The sequence below is a fragment of the Lygodium microphyllum genome, chromosome 23 (assembly GCF_053477565.2).
Source record: "Lygodium microphyllum isolate KBCC chromosome 23, Lygodium_microphyllum_v1.1.10, whole genome shotgun sequence".
NCBI lineage: Eukaryota > Viridiplantae > Streptophyta > Polypodiopsida > Schizaeales > Lygodiaceae > Lygodium > Lygodium microphyllum.
In genome coordinates, this window is record NC_141157.1 from 33,330,665 (window position 1) to 33,350,798 (window position 20,134).

The window sequence follows — 20,134 nt, forward strand, 5'->3', positions numbered from 1 at the left end:
TAGTGCCCCTAGCTCCTGGCACCGTGTGACCATTGCACCAATAATGAAGGATTTGACACAGAGGCATGTGATGGACAATTGTTCATGCTATGTGGCGCAAGGACATCGCAAAACGAATAAGGTGCAATGTTAAAACTTTCATTACTTTAAAGTTTGCACCTTAGATTTTATTATCATTTGAAAATTTCGCCTAGTAATTAGCTCACTTAAGTTATAAAGCATATCTTGAGCTTAAGTTTGGTCTAGTAAGCAACTCACTTATGACTAATTGACCAATTCATTGATTAGCCCTTAATAAAAAATGAGATCGAATTAAGGAGCAACAAGGTACTCATTAAGAAAGCTAATCTTGGCTATTTGGGGCCTCTTTCTCCTTCATTTGAGAAGCACAAGTTTGGAAATAGCCATTCTTCTCTTTGCTAAAAAATTTGCAATTTTCAACTACAGAAGATGAGTTGACAGCATGTATGAAGTCAAAACAATTGCTAATCTTCTCCTCTCCGTATGGGGAATACATTGGGTGGCTCTATAACTTCATTTACAGCAAGGTACGTTGTTGTTTTTCTCTCTTATATAAGAAACACATGTTTAAAGATAACCATTCTTCTAAATTGCAATTTTCAACTACAAAACATGAGTTGATAGCACATATGGAGTCAAGGCAGCGACGGCCAATCTTCTCCTCTCTATGTGAGAAATCCATTGGGTGGCTTTATAACTCTATTTATAGCAAGGCATGTTTCTCTTTTTAACCTAATTCTCATTAAAATACGTTATTGCAACACTATATATTGGAATCCTCTCTTGCACTTTATGGACACTTTGTCATGAAGAAAGTGATTTTCTTACAATATTATCATGATGAGAAATCCCTTGTTTGTGAGAGAAACTGTGTGGAATGGGGACTATACAAGATTGTTGTCAAAGCAAATGTTTCATAAATTTGGGCTCCAATTTAGGCTATAATTTTTAGGATTTGGCAAGTTGAAATGTTCATGTGCATTTTTGAGCACTCTACAGTTGATTGGAGGCCAACATTGAAGGTCACAAAGTCATGGTGCACCTAGGTCATTTATGCCACATGAAATGGCTGAAATACAATCATTCTATTGCAATTATAGTATCGCAATCAATAGAATTCCATCACTATTTATCAATGGATTGTCCCATCTTTGAGATAATTGGGGCATTTACTATGCTTTGATGTATCTTACTAATCTTAGTTTGATCCCCAATGTCTCTTTTATGAGTTTAGGTGTACTTAAGTATTGTCTCCCTTTTCTCAAAGCATTGGTCAACCCTCAATTTGTAGATGAATGTGCTAGTCCTTATATCTGGATCATAATGAGGCCCTTGCATGTCATGAAGTGGATTTGAGTTCTTGTAGCTCTAAAGTAGTCAACTAATCCACAATTGCCTATCAATCCCCTGGTTGTCAAGTATTTGTTGATGAGGTTCTCAAGGTTTATCAATGCTCAAAATTTGAGAGGACGTACTCCCCACATCATTACTTTCGTATCAAATTCTTGTGGTTCTTAGGAAGTGAACACAATTTTATCTTCATTGAGGGAGTCCTTAATGAACACTAGAAGTAGTGTGACTATGAACTGAGGGGGTTATTAAGGGGGTACTATCTACATGACAACAAGCAATGGCCATCCTAAGAATTATCTAATAGAGAATATCCATTTCTAATATACTTACCCTTGTCTCGTTACCAGAAAATTTTATATTGTATTGGTAGCCAAGGTTTTAATGGTTGGAGAATTTCCAAACCTTTCCTCCCCCTATAGAAAATGATTCAAGCCTTTAGGTCGACTGGGAAGTTTTATAGTGCATGAGAGACTTTTTGGTTTTTTATTTTAAAACAATAATATTTCGTGTGTGTGTACATATAAGTATATTTTTTATTTATGTAAACCGGGTGAAAAAGCAGGTTTAGGGAGCCAACAATCATAAAAGTTAGGATTGTACTCTAGCTCAATAAGGGCATTCTAGATCAAAAGGTCAAGCTATAAGCACACATAAATAAGATATTAAGCCATTGAGCAAAGAGAGTCTCTTAAATCAACTCCTCTTTGATCAAGATTTTATCTAGTAGTGGATGATGTTCCAAATCCCGTGGTGATTCAAGTTTACATGATTATATATTAGATCTAAGAGACATTGTCTCATAATACGTGGGATCGTATGGAGCTCTCGAGAGAACACCAAAGAAACAGGGATCTTAATGCAAGAAAATCTATCTTGTATGCAACAACAAGCTTGTTTTCATTCTTTTGTGTAACCACAATAGGAAAAAGAACACCAACCACAACAAATCTTCATGCATCTTCATAAAACGAATCTCCCACGGCTTTATCTTCAACAAAATTGATCACATTCTTCATATTCTTCTTATAATCCATCAAAGAATCATGAAAACACAAAAGAATGCTCCACTTTGAATGGAATTTTATCACATAGTACTCATCTTCAATGTCTTCATAGTCTCCTATGTAGATACAATGTTTTTAGCATAAAAATGGCTATCTCTCACACTTGATCTCTCTCACACATTGTCAAGATTGTGGGAGAGAAGGAAGGAGTCTCACTTGTAGCTTTCTTGCTTGCACAATGGGGGAATACACACAAGGATGGAGGCTGAAAACAGTTTTCCTCTTCTTAGTTGTGTAAGCCAAAAGAACTCTCGTACAAAAGAAATAGAAAAACCCTATATATGGGTCTCAAACCAAACTCAACTAACTAAGGTGGCATACTAACTGAGCCACGAACTAGAGTAGATAAGGATAGTTGTCATCTAGCTATTATTCATGGGCGGTGTACCAACCGCATCTGCAACAACTGACAAGTCGGTGACATAAATGCACAACGATCACACTAGCATATCACGAGTGGAGCTCGATATCTCAACACTCCCCCTCGAGCTCAATCCCAATTCCTGCACACCAAGCAGGTCTCTGAACTTGCACACCTTCTCTGCGCCCAATGCCTTCGTAAATATGTCAGCTACCTGATCCTCTGTGCTGACATAAACTAGATCAATAAGACCTAGTAAAACCCTCTCCCACACATAGTGATAATGCACCTCAATGTGCTTTGTTTTAGCATAATAGACTGGGTTATTTGCCAAGTGTATACTGCTCATGTTGTCACAATAAATGACAATTGGCCCATCTGTAGGCTGATGCATATCATAAAGTAGCTTATGCAACCAAGCTACCTCACATGCAGCCATTGCTACACCCCTGTACTCAGCCTCTGTGCTCGACAAGGCAACTGTAGGCTGTTTCTTGTTGCTCCAAGTGACTGCAGCACTCCCAAAAGAGAACACATATCCACTGGTAGATCGTCTATCAGAAATACTACCAGCCCAATCAGCATCACTGTATCCATGCAACTGTATCTGAATCCCAGTCTCATAAAATAGTCCATACTGCAATGTGGACTTCACATATCTGAGTATGCGTCTAGCCGCATCCAAATGTGGTTTTCTTGGAGCCTGCATAAACTGACTTACCAATCCAACAGCATAGCTCAAATCTAGCCTGGTAATAGTCATATAAATCAAACTTCCTACTATGCGTCTGTACATAGTAGGGTCTTCGAGAAGCTCACTTGCATCTGTGCTCAACTTCACATTCTGCTCCAAAGGAACTGAAATAGGCTTACAGCCTGTCATCCCATATTTGGACAACATGTCCAATCCATACTGCCTCTGCAAGAGCCATATCCCACTTGGTGATCTAATCACCTCAATGCCCAAGAAATAATGCAGCTCTCCTAAATCCTTCATCTCAAACTTCTGCTTCAATAGCATTTTCACATGAAGGATATCTTCATCACTATCACCTGTGATAATCAAATCATCAACATAAATGACAAGCAGCATAATACCTTTCTCTATTTTTCTCACATAAAGTGAGAAATCTGCCTTGGAAATCTGAAAGCCAATGCTCTAGGTGCTTGCTTCAAGCCATACAATGCTTTCTTCAACCTGCAAACAAACTCAGGATGAACAGCATGTACATAACCTGGTGGCTACTCCATATATACCTCTTCTTGCAAATCACCATGCAAGAAGGCATTCTTTACATCCATCTGATGTAAAGACCATTCCTTTGATGCAGCCATAGCAATGACTGCTCTTACGGTTGCCATCCTTGCAACCGGACTGAATGTTTCTTCATAATCAATGCCATATGTTTGTGCATAACCCTTGACTACTAATCTTGCCTTGTATCTGTTCACAAAACCATCTGCATTGTGCTTCACCTTATAAACCCACTTACAGCCAATTGCATTCTTACCTTTAGGCAAAGGTACCAATTCCCATGTAGCATTTGCTTCCAAGGCATCCATTTCTTCATCCATGGCTTTCTTCCATTTTTATTTTCCCATGGCTTGCTCAAAAGAAGTGGGTTCTGGTTCTTGTATTACTTTGACCATATATGCATAGTGAATGGCTGTAAATCCATCATATTTCAGCCTATCCACAGGATACCTAGCTCTGGTAGACCTGTGCAAAGTAGGTTCACTCCCAGATGCTCTCAAAACATCCCTGGTCTTCCTTACTCCAGGTGTAACAATAGAAGGAATACCCAACTCATCATCAATGCTATGTTCTGAGCCACTGGATTCACCATCCACATAAGAGTGACCTGCATTCATATCAAACATGGGCTGATCTACCTTCTCTTTTCCTTTTTGTGATACCTGTATACCACTATCTGCATTGCTTTGAGAAGATTCTCCTGATCTCAATCTGCCTGTCCATGGCGAAGAATGTGAACCACTGCTAGAGGACGCTCCAGGTCCACTAATATCTTGTGACTGCTGCTGTGAATTCTGTGCAGCATTACCATTTTGTGCATCTATATTATCCATCACATTTACTGGTTTATACCAGCTACTCATCTCATAAAAAACAACATCTCTGCTCACTATAAACTTACGAGTAGAAGGGTTATAGCATCTATACCCTTTTTGCTCTACAGAGAATAACCAATAAAGATGCACTTTTCAACCTTTGGATCCAACTTGGATCCCAACTCATCTGGCATATGAACATAGGCAATGCAACCAAAAATTTTCAAATGAGAAATATCTGGTTTCCTACCAGTATACCTCTCCTCTGGAGTCATGCCATGTATTGCTGCAGTGGGAGTCCTGTTCATTATGTAGACTGCTGTAGCAACTGCCTCAACCCAGTAAAAGTCTTGGCAGGTCTTTTTCATTGAGCATGGCACGAGATACCTCTCCAATATGCCTATTTTTTCTTTCTGCAATTCCATTTTGATGTGGGGTATGACTGCATGAATATTGCTGCTTTATGCCATACTCCTGCAAGAACCTTGCAAACTCATTTGAGAGGTACTCTCCCTCTCCATCTGACCTTAGGCATTTTATTTGCAGGCATGTTTCTTTTTCAACCACAACTTTAAGAGTTTTGAAATGCCCAAAAACTTCACTTTTCTTTTTCATAAAATACACCCAAACTTTTCTGCTATAGTCATCAATAAAAGTGACAAAATAATGACAGCCTCCAAGAGATGCAGCTTTAGTAGTCCACACATCAGAGTGGATTAATTCCAATGGCTTCTTACTCTCTTGAACATGTCTAGGAAATGGTTTCCTTGCATGTTTTCTAAACTTACAGGCTTCACATACCTTATGCATTTCTGCAACCTTGAATTTTGGCAATCCTACAACAATATTTTGGGCCCGCATTGATTTAAGTCGCTGTACATTAACATGACCAATGCGTTTATGCCAGATATCAATATCTGCAACTACACCGGTCCCATATGCAAACATTGCTGCACTCAATTCAGGCATGTCTGCATCCAATGTAAACATTCTGTCCTTCTTCTTTCCTTTTGCTATCAAGCGATCTTTATTTTTCATATCCTCAACAAAGCATCCATGGGAATTAAATCTAACCTGCAAGCCCTGCTCAACCATTTGACCAACAGAAACCAGGTTCTTGGTGATATTCGGAACATGAAATACATCCGACATGTATTTCTTTTTCCCATCCTGCATAGACAAATGAATATTTTCAATCTGCACAATAGGATGTGCAGTATCATCACCAGTCTCCACAAATCCCCCTGCCTCTAGAGTTACCAAGTCCTCCTCCATAGGACTGGTTTTCTTGAGTTTGCTGCATATTCTGATTTCTACCACGGCCTCCAGATCGGCCTCCTCTACCTCTGCCTCTACCTCTTCCAGCATTTGAGTAGAAGACAACTTCTTTTGAAGTTCCTCCTGAAGAAGATGCACCACCATTTCTCTGCTCCTCAGAAATTAGAAGAGCAATCAACTTCTCAAAATCAGGAAATCTTTCACGGACGGAAATGGATGTTCGAAACTGTGCATAATCCTTTCCTAGACCATTCAAGGTCACAGAAACTAAATCATCATCTTCCACTGGTGACCCAATGGAAGCAAGTGCATGTGCAATCTTCTTCACCTTCATGTGGTAGTCATTGATGCTCATACTTTCTCTTTGCACATTGTGCAACTCTTGCTTGAGCTGCATTTTCCTGGCTTGCGTATTTGTGCTATACATTTTTGACAAAGTATCCCATGCCTCCTTTGGCGTACTTGCATCCTGAATATGCACAATTATAGAGTCTGAAATGCTGATAGACAGCCAATACATAACTTTCATGGCTCTCTCATGCCATGCTTTAAATGCCTACATTTGCTATTGTTGATTGGGAATATCGGGAAGAACTGGTTCTTCTTCATTTCCTACAACAAATTCCCAATATCCTTTTCCCATAAGGAAATTCATCATTCTAAACTTCCATGCTTGGAAGTTGTTCTTGTCAAGCTTTTCAGTGACAATCTGTGAGAGAGAATCAGACGCCATTACAGAACACTGCAAAAAATTCTGTCACTGCAAAGAACATAGCTTCAGCCTCACAAGGGCAAATCTGCAAAACTGACGAAAGTGGTATTTGACCACACAGTCACTTCCTAGTGACGATTTTGCATCAACATGCAACAAGGATGATTCTGTAACTCCCAATGTCTTTGCACACAGGCATACGATGTAATTTCTACAGTAACTTTTCACCGACCTGTAGAACAGTGGTCGCACAGCATAAAACTGGGCCTTTTCCTCAGTGTGTGCAGAAAACTTCCGCCTCCAAAACAGGCCTCGAAATGGCCTCAAATCAAAAAAATAGGGTCACCAAGGGCTAAAGCCTGTTTCCGCAGCATATATTGTCCTCTTACTTCACCGCGAAGGGCGTCTCAACCTGAGACAATGCACTCTTGCACTTTTCGGCTGTGCTACCTGCAGAGACTTGCTCCCAAAACAGAAGAATGAAAGCAACACTGGTCCTCTTACCAGAACACTGCGAACTTGGCTTGCTTTCTTGAGCTCCTTACCACGAACAAAGCTCTGATACCATGTCAAGATTGTGGGAGAGAAGGAAGAAGTCTCACTTGTAGCTTTCTTGCTTGCACAATGGGGGAATACACACAAGGGTGGAGGCTGAAAACAGTTTTCCTCTTCTTCGTTGTGTAAGCCAAAAGAACTCTCGTACAAAAGAAATAGAAGAACCCTATATATGGGTCTCAAACCAAACTCAACTAACTAAGGTGGCATACTAACTGAGCCATGAACTAGAGTAGATAAGGATAGTTGTCATCTAGCTATTATTCATGGGCGGTGTACCAACCACATCTACAAACAACTGACAAGTCCGTGACATAAATGCACAACGGTCACCCTGGCATATCACGAGTGGAGCTCGATATCTCAACACGCATATCCTCACTCAATAATACAATGGAATAGTCACTTCATTCTTCACTTCAAGTCTTCTTCAGCTACTTCTTTCGCTTCTTTGAGCTACTTTGAGCTTGCATTCTTCCTCTTCCAAGATTACAAAACATTCCCAAGCTAAACATCTATCCCACATAACATTCACAAAGCAAATAGAACAAAGACAAAGACTCTACAAAAGCTCAACAGAGGATCAATAGGAAGCATAAAAACCATACAGCTTCAACCAAAACCACTTCAAACCATCCAAATCCATTAAACCTGCTCTCAATCAATCCTCAAAAGACTTGTTCGCAATCTCAACCTCACCAACTGAAAGAAAACAAATCAAAACAAAGGCAAAACAGACCATAACAAAACCAAACTGACTCATCACAAGACCTATTAGAACATCATATCTCAACCAAAACCCATCATGACTCTTCCAAATATAATTAAACTATCCCAAAATGCTTCTAAAGTCATCCAAATTCAATCTACACACTCTCATATTAGCCAAAAATCAACAAAAATAGCTAAAAATACAGTTATTTCAACACTCAACATATCCCCACACTTAATTAGGGAGTGTCCTCATGACCTTAGAAAAGGAGAATAGAAGCTCAAAATACTAGCTCATCATTTTATCTTCATCATCGATCATTTAGAATTCAAGAACCAACCTCGACCCCATCAACCTTCAAAAGAACATGGATCTAGCAAACAAAGTGATGAAAAAAAATCACCTTAAAGTATAGATCAATCCTTAATATGCCAAACTAAAACCAAATAAATTAGTAAATGATATAAGAGTTTTCTGCATTGTAGCACATAGCCATCCAAAAAATCTTTAACTTCAACCTCCAACCAACTTTGATCAGCTTCAGCTTAAATCATCTTCAATAGCAACTTCATCATCTCCTCGTGACAAGGATAATATACACACAACACATATCATAGAACATAGAACACAACGCCCACAAATACACAACAAAATACAGTCTAAATGTCACCAATCCCCAAAAAAGGAAAGCTAAAAATGAGAATTTTCATAAAAAAGATGGTACATCTAAGGACTACACCACTGCTATGTAGGATGAAGATATTTCTTCTTAAACTTCATACTAATCTTGAGACATAGTAGGGTTTTTCTTTCATCCACAAAATGGAGGGTTACATTCTGAAGGAATTGCAGATAATACATCCGATCCAACAAGATAATAAATCTAGTAGGAAATGCCTGTGCAAAATAGTACATCACATCCATCTAAGCAACGGTCACGTCCTCATTAGGATTTATTGTCAATTTTGGAATGGTCTTCCGAGTGTTCAGATTGGACTGTTGATGCATGAAGGCAAGATACCAACAAAAATGTGCAGCAAGACGTACATAAGTATCTTCAGACTGAGCATGCACTTGAGCAAATTGAAGGTAGGATTTCAGACATGTCAAAGAGGTCTCCCAGGATGTAGGAATAATAGGCCAATTAAATACATGTCTTGTCACAGAATCATGTAAAGTCCACTACCGTCAATAAAGGATGTCATTATCAAATCCAAGAGTATCCAATACATACTAACATGGAAGATTCAAAAATTCCATAAGAGGTGGAATAGGAATGAGGGTAGAACATTGGAGGTGGATATGATAGATCATAGAAAGAGGGAAAGTGTAAGGATAATGATGTTGGAAATGGAGAAAATGATACTAAAAAAACTTTAGAAGATTTTGAACAAAAGGCGGAACGAATAGAAGGAATAATAAGATAAGGATTGGTAGGAGGAGAAGAGGTAGGAGGATCAGCAATATAAAAGGGCAAGGGGTAAAAACTGGAATATGAGGGAATGAAGCAGGGGTAAAATATAGAAAAGAAATGGAATCAGGATTAGTGGTAAGAATATGAATATAAGAATGAAGGCAAGCAGCAATAAGGGATAAAATAAGATCATGAGGATAAATAGAACAACAACTCCTCAATAAACAAGGGATTATCAACAATGTGATGCAACACTTACAACATGCAATTGCTGGATATCAGACTTATAAAAAGTGCTCTATCAACAGTGTGGACCCATGACAATATCATCCAGAGGAGGATGCCAATCAACTCCTCTACACCAGGCTGTGTGCTGATTAAAATTTTGAAGACCATCCACCCCACAAGATCGAACTCCACAAAATGCACATAGAATATAGCTTGCAAAACCACAATCCCCCACATAAATATTCCAATCCTCCTCATCTGGAATCTGCAAGTCTCCTTTAATATACATAAAAGAGAGAAATCAACGTCTAGAGAGATGAAGGAATTTGTGAATCTAGTGTATCTTTCCGTTGTACCACAAACAAATTAGGACATGCAAGGAACGGGGAAAGGGAGCTATCCGACACCCTAGGTATCTGATTCTATACCACAGGGGTTGGAACATGGACGAGATCAGAAGGACCCTGAGTGTGGTGCTTCTTTCGAATGATTTTGATAGGAGATACATTTGTTAAATCAAAATTGGCTTGCATAGAAGGAGACTACTATGGAAGTGGAACAGGATAAGGGACATGAATGCCACTTGGGGGAGGTGTCGATTAAATAATCTTCTGCAGAAAAACCCCATAGGAAATAGTACTGAGTTGACCCTTCTTTACACGTTGAAAATGTTGATCCATTTTAGCCAATAGAAAGGTTGTTCAATTGAACTTCACCCCCTCAAGGATTCTGATGGATGCAATGAATAGTTCTCTGGACAAACACTTGGATGCAGGCTTGCCCCGACATGAATAGGTCCTCGAGGAATTGACATAACTGCTTCCACAAGGGAGAGGAAATATGCGCCAATGATACTCCTGAGCTAGTGATAGCCTTATTTGCTACCAAAGGAGTGGAGGTCTCCTCAGCAACAATGCAAGGATCTCTGCAATGGACAATAAATGGTTACCACTAGGCACAGGGGAAGTTGCAAAGGGTAGGAACAAGGCCTCGTTGATAGTAGCAAGGGATAAACAAAATCGATAGCCATAAATCAAGCCCAAAAGCTTCTTGTAAGTCTCTAGAAAAGAGTAACATAGCTTCGCATCCACTAGAGGGAATTTTAGGGCCACAAAGAGATGAAGTCCAACCTTACAAATGCAATCAGCATCCAACAAGAGAGAATAGTCATGGACTGGAAGGGGAAGATGTTGGATCACAAGCATAGGAGTGTTAGAAGGTGGCAAGTAAAAACACAAAAAACTAGGAAAAGAGAATAGGAATTTTTTGCAAAACACCAATACACAGACCACAACTGAGATAAAAAACTTAAGATCGATAAGATTGAACCAAACAACCTCAAATAATCCTCAGCCTATGGAAAAATTTCGACATGACCTACACACACATGCGACCAAAAGCTTCATGCTTTGCAAACAAATAGGCACCCTAATCCCCCATAATCAAGCAATCCAAATAAAATACAATCAAGTCATTCCATATCCCTGACTCAAACTCAAGCAAAGAAACCATAACAGACTCATGACAGAACCACTAGCAAGGACTAGACCATTGACTGATAAATCCCCAACCCCGTAAGCGCATGTCATCAACCTAAGGTGTGGTGATGTGGGTGGGTGAAAACTACAAAAATTCCTTTTATGGGTGAAAATGTTACTTTGCAGTTTATTATTAAAGTACCCCTTAATGCATGGTGAATAGGGTTATGTAACCCAACCCCACTCAGACTTGGACTGAACTTTGGTCTCTACTAATGCAATTCCTTGTTACAACTTAAATGATGTTTGGTGCAAAGCACATGTATGTGTGATGGCATGGGTTCATTTTATTTACAAATTAAATGTGTCTGCAACATGTGTGTGCATGCACTGTGGACCATCATGAGTAAATTTTAAGTTACAAAATTATGTGGGTTATTGTGCCATGTGCTCGTGCAATGGCAGGGGTTCCTTTTATAAGTTAATGGTTGATTGATTTTAATTTTCAAATTTTATAGGGTACACTATGTTAATTTTGTGGCTGCAACGGTCAAGATAATTACAAATTACATGTGTGTTATGGTGCATGTGAAAAATGGAAAAGAAAATGAAACCTGGTAATGTGTATATGGCACTTGCAAAGTCTGATGAGCACAATGGAAAAGAACCAATACGACTCCCACGTCCCAAAAAAATCCATAAACAAGAGTGCAACAAGTTTACCACACAGAGAATCAACCGCTTGGACAATGATAAAAAACTCGAGGGCTGATACCCATCATTCAAAACAATAAGAGGGTTTGGTCTAGTTTGCGAGTTATGGTTTATCTCTTTTTATTTTTTATTTTTTCTGAATGGTGTTTTTTGTTTTCTTGGTAAGTGTATGTTTATGTTTTTGTTATTTTTCATTTGTGATTTCTTAAAATATTTAATTTTTTAAATTAAAGGGTGTGATTGTACTATCAGTTTGTTTATTTGAATGGATTTATTTATTTATATTGTATGTGAGTTAGGTTATGTTTTATTGGGTTTTTATATGTTGGTTGGTGTTTTGTTTTGCTTTGTTCTTTTTATGTCCTCATGCAGGAACAAGGGCTTAGATGGCATGCAGGCACGAACTAGAAAATCTATGCGCAAACGATCACGAAATAACAAACACACATAATCCACACGAACACCCACGATGTGAATGATCACGAGCACGACATAGAGAAAACCCTGTGGAAGGCGCACGATCCTGGTTGGAATAGGTGGGGCATGTTTTTTTTTCTTCTTCTTTGTCTTTTGTTTGTAAGGTAGGGGAGGAAATTGGGTTTAGGCGGGCCCGCGGGGGGGGGGGGGGGGGGAGGGGGTTGGAAAAGGGTTTTTGGGTGGGTGGGGAGCAAGTTAGGATGTCGGGCGGGTGTGAGGTTGGGGGTAGGCAGGCAGGGTAGGGGAGGTAGGAGCTGGCGACGAGGGGTAGTTTAGGCGGGGGAGGGCGTAGGCTAGCGGGTGGGAGGGGAAGGAGGGTAGGTGGTTTGGAGAAAGGCGTAGCATGGTGGTGGTGGTGAGGAGGAAAGGAGGAGTCGAGGAGAAAGAGGAGTCAATGAAGAGAAGGAGATGGAGAGAGAAGAGGGAGGATAAGAGGGAGGAGGAGGAGAAGAGAGAGTAGAGGAGGAGAAAAGAAGCAGTGTCTATGTCGGGATGAGAGAGAGAGAGAGAGAGAGAGAGAGAGAGAGAGAGAGAGAGAGAGAGAGAGAGAGAGAGAGAGAGAGAGAGAGAGAGAGAGAGAGAGAGATGGGTTCGAGAGGGAATGGTTGGGGAGGGTAATTATTTTTTTGGAAAGGTTGGGTGTTTGTTTTTTAAAATGAAAATCATAAAAATAAGTGTGCTCCCCCTGTCCTTTGCACCAACACAAGATGGGGGAAAAAAATCTTACAGTGATAGGATTAGACAGAAGCGGGGGAAGTAAGTGCAGACTGGATGTGACATGGTGGATGCCTCGACACATAGGACGATGCAAAAATTGGCCGTTCACATGGAAAAATGACTATAATGTGGATGAAAATACACTGGAAATTTAATAATGCAAAATTTGTCAATTGAATCAGAGTGCGAAAAAAAGAAAAATTGTCCCAACAAAGGTGCCTCACATGATTATTAAATTAGAACCCAGTTTTGACATGAATTAGGCACGTTCACATGAAAAAAACAAAGAAATAAAACTTTAAAAAGTAATAACAAAAAATTAGAAATTCAGAATGAAATGTAGCAAGAACGAAAAATGTTTGGATTGACAAGCTGGATAGGGCTATTCAATGGAAACATGGTTTTGATGACAAATGGGGTGGTTCACATGGAAAAAATAATAAAAACACACAAAAATCCAAATGAAGATTAATTCCAAAGAATCCATTAGGCGAAACAAGGGGCAAAAAGAAGGAAAAATGTCCGAGGAAGAGTGGGCAATAAGGCTCTTAGGGCAAAACACAATTCTGATGGAAGAAGGACGCGTTCACATGGAAAAAGGAGCAAAAATGCATAAGGAAACACAATTAAAAATTAATTACAAAAAATCGAGTGGTCGAAAGAAGGGGGAAAAAAAGAAAAAATGTTTAGGGGGACTAACAACTCAACAGGATGTTGTAGTCCACTCCCTTCATGACTATGAAGTTCATTGAGAACTAGACTCTCGATATCTTCACGAGCCAATCTTTCAGCACTCCAAATGGCCTACTTTCATTCCATTGGCCAGTGTGACATTAAACATTGCGTTATCCACAAGTGGGTTACCCCAACCCATTGCTTCAGCACTTGCCATAAGGTTAGATTCTCCCTAAGGAGTTCTCCCAAAGGAAGAATCACAGGGGCCAATATTAACGTCGTGAGCAAGTTGCTAATCGTCCTGCATGTGTGACTTGCTTCCCCCTAGTGGAAGGTTTCTACCTAGGGCACTCGATGTACAAGTATATGATCCCACACTCACAGCATCTCAGGTCGGCCTTGTCTCGATTGGCTTGCTTCCTTTCGGGGCATCGAGATGAGATGTGCCCTGGGGGGGTGACCGCAAGTTTGGGTTCTTGCATCTGTCCTCCTAGACCTCTACCTCTTCCCCTACCCAAGGCTACTGGCACTGGTATGAAATCCATCAAGTTGGGGTTACCCTCTTCATCGCATAAGACATAAGGGTTCATGTATGCTTCGTTCTCATTCAACTCCTTTATGTAATGTATCGGACCGTTGCTTGGTGGATGGGTCACGATGGGTCTAGGTAGTCTAGGTATCCTTGTGGGGTTGATGTCCATCCCAAGGATGGCTAGCTTTGAATCATTGGGTGTTGGGAGATCTAGTGAATTCCTCCTTCTGAAAGGTTATGGTATATTCCCTAAGTAGTAAGGTTGATTGTATGGCTATGAGTATGGTAATCGCCTTGGTAATCGGCAATGCATTGCATCATGGCCAAACCTACCGCAATTGGCAGAGGGTCTGGAACTAGGATCCATGCACTCAGCTGGAAGGTGGTTTCCTCTACAATGCACACATTGCACATGAGCTTGTGTCGGCCTTCTCATCATCTCTTGAAGCCTAGCCAACTCTAGCTTCACATCTACCAACTTCTGTCTTTAGTCAACACTCTTTCCCTTGTCTTGACCCTTCAGTAGCTCTTTCTGAGATTCTAGAGGCAACGTTGTCTCGATTTCTGGGTCTTGAGCTCCTCTCCTTGAGCAGGTCATCCACTCGTATGGCTTCTTCGAAGACCCTAGCCAGCACGTCCCTTTGTAGATTTGAGTTGCTCACTAAGGCCTTGTAAAGCTCTGCGCTTTATATTCTGCTTATGAACAAAGTGGAGACCGCTCATTCACTAGGTCACTCTGCAACAGCTGGCATTCTCTTAAAGAAACTCCACACATGGGCAATGTAGTCTCAAATATCCTCCTTGTCCTTTTAACTGACATTCATCGGCTTGATGGTGAGGTTTTCAGAGTATCCCACCTCAGAGAATCTCTTGATGAAGAGACTCTTGAGGTTATTGAAGTTATTGCGTTCGAGACTAGTGTACTACGTTTGTCCTTTGTCTCCTAACCAAAGTCTAAAAGCTTGTGTGCATTGAGCAAGGTTCAGGAGGCCATTTGCCTTGCACACTTGCGCAAACTGCTCCACAAAGCTATATGGATCATTGTTGGGCTGATACTTATCGAGTTGCTCAGTAACCACAAGTATCTCGGTCTGCCTCTTAGAATTTTGGGTGATTCCTAGTCCTCCCTAGCAATGAAGTTGCCAGGGTTGCTCCGCTCTGTTTTGCAACCGTGTTGTCTAAGAGTTGCTTCGTGATGATGAGTAGCTCGCTCGCAGCCTCTAGTGCTCTCTCTCTCTCTCTCTGTGCATTTGGTCATGTCCTATTTTGGTTGGTGAGTGATAAGTTGCGTTGGGCCTTGCGCATTTCTATGTGTTGTCTCATCTTTTGAGCTCGTTGCTCTTGATTGTAGGCAGCTATGCCTTGCACCACATTCCTTGCCAACTTTTGCTCTTCCTCGAGATTGTTTATGATGTCTTCAGCTAGTCTACCATGATACTCCATTTTAGTTTGCAGGTCATCCCGGGTTATCATTTGCTAGATTTCGATTAGGAATTCTCCCAAGTCATGCTCGTCATTTTCCTGGTTGATGCCGATTCTTGACATATTGCCGGTTTCTTGAGCAACTAGGGTGTCGATCATATTGATCAAGTCGGGTAGAGCTATGTCCCTAATCCTGCTTATCGTTGTTGCTTCCTAGCGGCTCGACGATTCAAGTCTCTCATTATTTAGTGATTGGGATCCTTGGCCACTGTTTGATTTCTGGGGTCTCCTCCTACTAGTGGGTTCTTTCAACTTATCTTATCTTGTGTGAATTCCTTGTTATTTAAAACAATCCTCAATGTTACGGGCACTCATATGCTAGTAGTGTGCTCCTCAAAGTGAGTTGTGCAAAATCACGCTTTCAACTTTTTTGGTGTGCATCAAATGTTCAATTGGTGTAGTTTGCGAATTCAATGAAAATAATATAGTGCAACACACACTTGTCCCGATCCTTTCATGTAGATGACAGCCACTTTAGATGGTTCATTCTAGTCCCTACGACATTTTAGATGGGTGGTTTGAGGGGTAGCACATTTGATCAGTTAGTCTGGGTCTTTATGAGAAACGTGGCTGGGGGTCATTGGCCGCAGTCATTTCTTGGGCTGTTAGGTTGTGATTCATGAGTTTGGTGGCATTGTGAGCCGTTCTACACATTTGGAGGCCTACGGGGGTGTTATCTAGCTTGGGCTTAGGATGTGCGTTCCCTAGGGTGGGTTGCGTAAGCTAGAATATGAAATTTGTACAATCTATTCGAGTGCATGACTCAAACCATCCAAGTTTGAGCAATCAGGATGAATGTGCGCACGGTCGTCGAAGGTCAAATATGCATGCATCTGAATGGACTATTTTGGGGTCTTCGAATTTGGCCCTCCAACATCGAGGTCAACTATCCGAGTCATAGTGGCCATTTGAGGCCAAATAACATTGTCCGAGTTCGAGCCTAGGACTTAGACTAGTATGGTTCACTCGAGTGGACTAGGGGTTTGGATTGTCTGAGCTGTGGTGGGACTCGCACGACTGTGGATCCATTTGAGTAGCGTGGTCGCAAAAGTTTCAAAATGACAAAAATCTTGCTGAATCTCACACGCATCTTGGATCAATCCTTCAACTATGATCCTGGGAACTATCATCAAATACGAAGGCACACTCAAAGCTTACTTGCGGGGCTCGAAGATGCGGAGGTGAAGATCGCCAAGTGGGAAATGGTTTCTAGCCTTGTAGCTCTCTCTCTCACTCTCAAGCTCTCTCTTGACTAAATGAACGCAAATGAGTTCTCTCTTTGCCCTCTTGGCTTCTTAAACCCCTCCTTGCCTAGTCTTTTACCTCTCGCTTCTCTCTCTTTGACATCATAATGCCTTGAAGCTCTCATTTCCCTATTTTGGGCTTGCTATTATAGTAGAAACCCTATTGTGTGTTTCTATGTTTTCCTTGTTTTTTCCTTACCTAAATGCATCCGAATCACAAGTAACCACTCACACTACTCCAACCTACTTACCTAAATCCAAAAACCCAGAAAAACTTACTTGCAAAGGACATCAAATACCTCTTCAAATCCCTCACTTCCTACCTATCACAAGTACCAGTTCGAGGTGAACCCTATTTCAATGCATGATTCGGAGCGCATAAACACTCGAGACTTGAATCAATTGGTCCCGCAATGGAACCAAAATGTGGGAGCCCTCGCTCTACCACCAAGACCCACAGACTGCTTATTGTTTCAAGCATTTCAAGCCAAGTGCAATGGCTACCTCTCACATAGATGTATGTTCTCTTGCACCTACGAGTGTAGTGAGCTTATCTCCATTCTTGATCGAGTTGCCTCCTCCCTCAAGCATTCCAGTAGCACCATGATCCAAGGTGCAAGCTCAAGTAAGCTCGATCCTCAAGCTCTAAGCTTCATGCTCCATTGCTGCACGCAAGAGAAGAGAAGAGAAGAAGAAGAGAGGAAAAGATGGAGAGCTTCTCCACCACGGTCCCTCACCCTCACACACTCACTCCCTCACACTCCCTCTCTCAAGCATAAGCTCAAGCGAGTAAGAAGAAGAAGAAGAAGAGAAGAAGAGAAGAGCTAGTTTTGGCCACACACAAGAACGAGCTTCTTCATTCACTTTTTGCCTTTTATACAAGCCCTAATTCCCTTTCGGCACCCATCCCTTTTTTAACATGACTAGCCATTTTAGCCTAGGTCCTCTTTCCCTATTCCCTTCCTATTTACATTGTTCCATCATCCATGCCCGTCTACATTTACAAACTGCACCACAGGAGGGAGTCTGGCGCTCTTTTACAAAGATTTAGGGTGCCCTTTTGTATTTAAGACGTGCCTTTTCCCTTCTGTACTTGCCTTGGGCTTTAAATTTTCTCCTTGTGCTTTTGGCCCTTTTTTTTCTTATTTTTTTGCCAATTTTCTCCACTTTGTCCTACATCTTTTTTATTTTCTTTTGCTTTCTTTGCACTGGGGTTAACATACAATTTTGTACTTTTTCTTAATTCCTTGGGGTTTGTTGGTACTCTTGAGGAGTACACACTCTATACTTCAGCACAAGTATTTGGATGTAAATTTTTGTTCGTTAGACAACATGGCACATTAGCAGAATAATGATCAAAGTAGCATTTCTGGTGTCCTCACTCCGGAGGACAAACTTGATGGCTCAAACTATCTGTTGTAGAGTTTTATGATCCACATCCTTCTTGTTACAAAGGATTTGTGGGGCTATGTTATAGGTGACTTGCAGTGACTACAAGATCTTGTACCTCAGACACCTCAGCGTCACGCTTGAGGACAAGTTGTTGCTCTACAACTACCCCTCCTTCCCCTCCTATAGAGAATCAGAGGAAATGGGATTCAAAGGATGTTCAGGCACTTTCTTTGATTGCATTGACAATAAAAGGGGACATTATTATGCACATTTGGTCGTGTAAGACCTCAAAATCAGCATGTGACATGCTTGAGTGTATGTTTGCAGCCCGCAATGATGCTAGGATCTCTTACCTTCATAGAGAGTTGGACAATGTGAACATGGATGAGGGTGATAGCTCAATGTTAATGAGATTGTTCGGGATGTTGAATTGGTGAACCTCACACTAAACTCTCTTCCACAGTCATCTTGGTTTCCATACCTCTTTGATATTGTCATTGAGGAGGGAGCAATAGCCCCTTACTTTTGTGGAATTGGAAGGTTTCTTGTTGTAAGAACAAACTTGGAAGAATGTTGCATTGTGTACAAGAGATGTGGCTATGCTTTTCAAGTTTAAAGGCAAAGGTAAAGTCAAGAAACATGCAAAAAATTAGCAAAGGGTAAACACAACTGTCCAAGACTCAAAAAAATCTAAAAAAAGGAAAAATGCCATTACTGCATGAAGCTCAGTCACTATATTGATGAATGCAGAAAGAGATTGGCCAAAGAGAAGAAGAAAGACTCCTATTTGGTTGTCCAAGAGGCATTGGCCACCACCACAGCAAAACAATAGATGGTGATGCTTCAACCAACTTTGTGGAAGAGGATTATGCATTTCTCACATGCAGTTATGATTCTTCTATGGCTGATTGAGAATTTAATGCTGCTAAAATGTAGGAAACATGGTATTTTGATAGTGGTGCATCAAAGCACATTACTTCCAAGAAGTGCTTGTTTACCTCTTTGGATTCAGTCCCTTGCTGGGAGTGTGTCACATGTGCGAATAACAACAGTTATGAGAGTGAAGGTTGGAGCAATTGGATTGGTCAATGCTATCAAATTAGTCTTCCTTCGATCTTGTTAGCCTTCTCACAGACCTTGGGTCACCAAGCTCTCATCCTTTGCATGGGCTCTCCTAAATTCACAAGCATTGATAGGTTTCCTTGGGAAGGATGGGCTAGGAAAAAGAATTTGTGCTCCAAAGATAAAAGACGAATCTTTTTCTTGTCTTTTTGTTGAGTTCTTCTCTTCTCCCTCCCTCTCTCTGAACCCTTCGTCTCAACCTCCCTCTCCCTCTATCTCCCTCTATCTCTATCTCTATCTCCTTCTCTCTCTCTCTCCCCTCCTCTCTTTGTCTAACTCTCTCTCTCTCTCCCTTTCTATCCCTCTCTATGTCTTTCTTATGTGAGCATGGATCTGCATAATGTGAGAGGGGCCCCTAAGACCACACAATACCATGAGGACACTTTGAGATTTTCGAATCACCCCTCCTTGTGTTATGCGGGTTCAATGCAACCATGGACCCACACAATGTAAGAGGAGCTCTCAATATTTTTAAGTACCTCCTCCTCGCATTGTGTGGGTCTATTGCCAAAACAATTCAAGGGGGAGCCCAT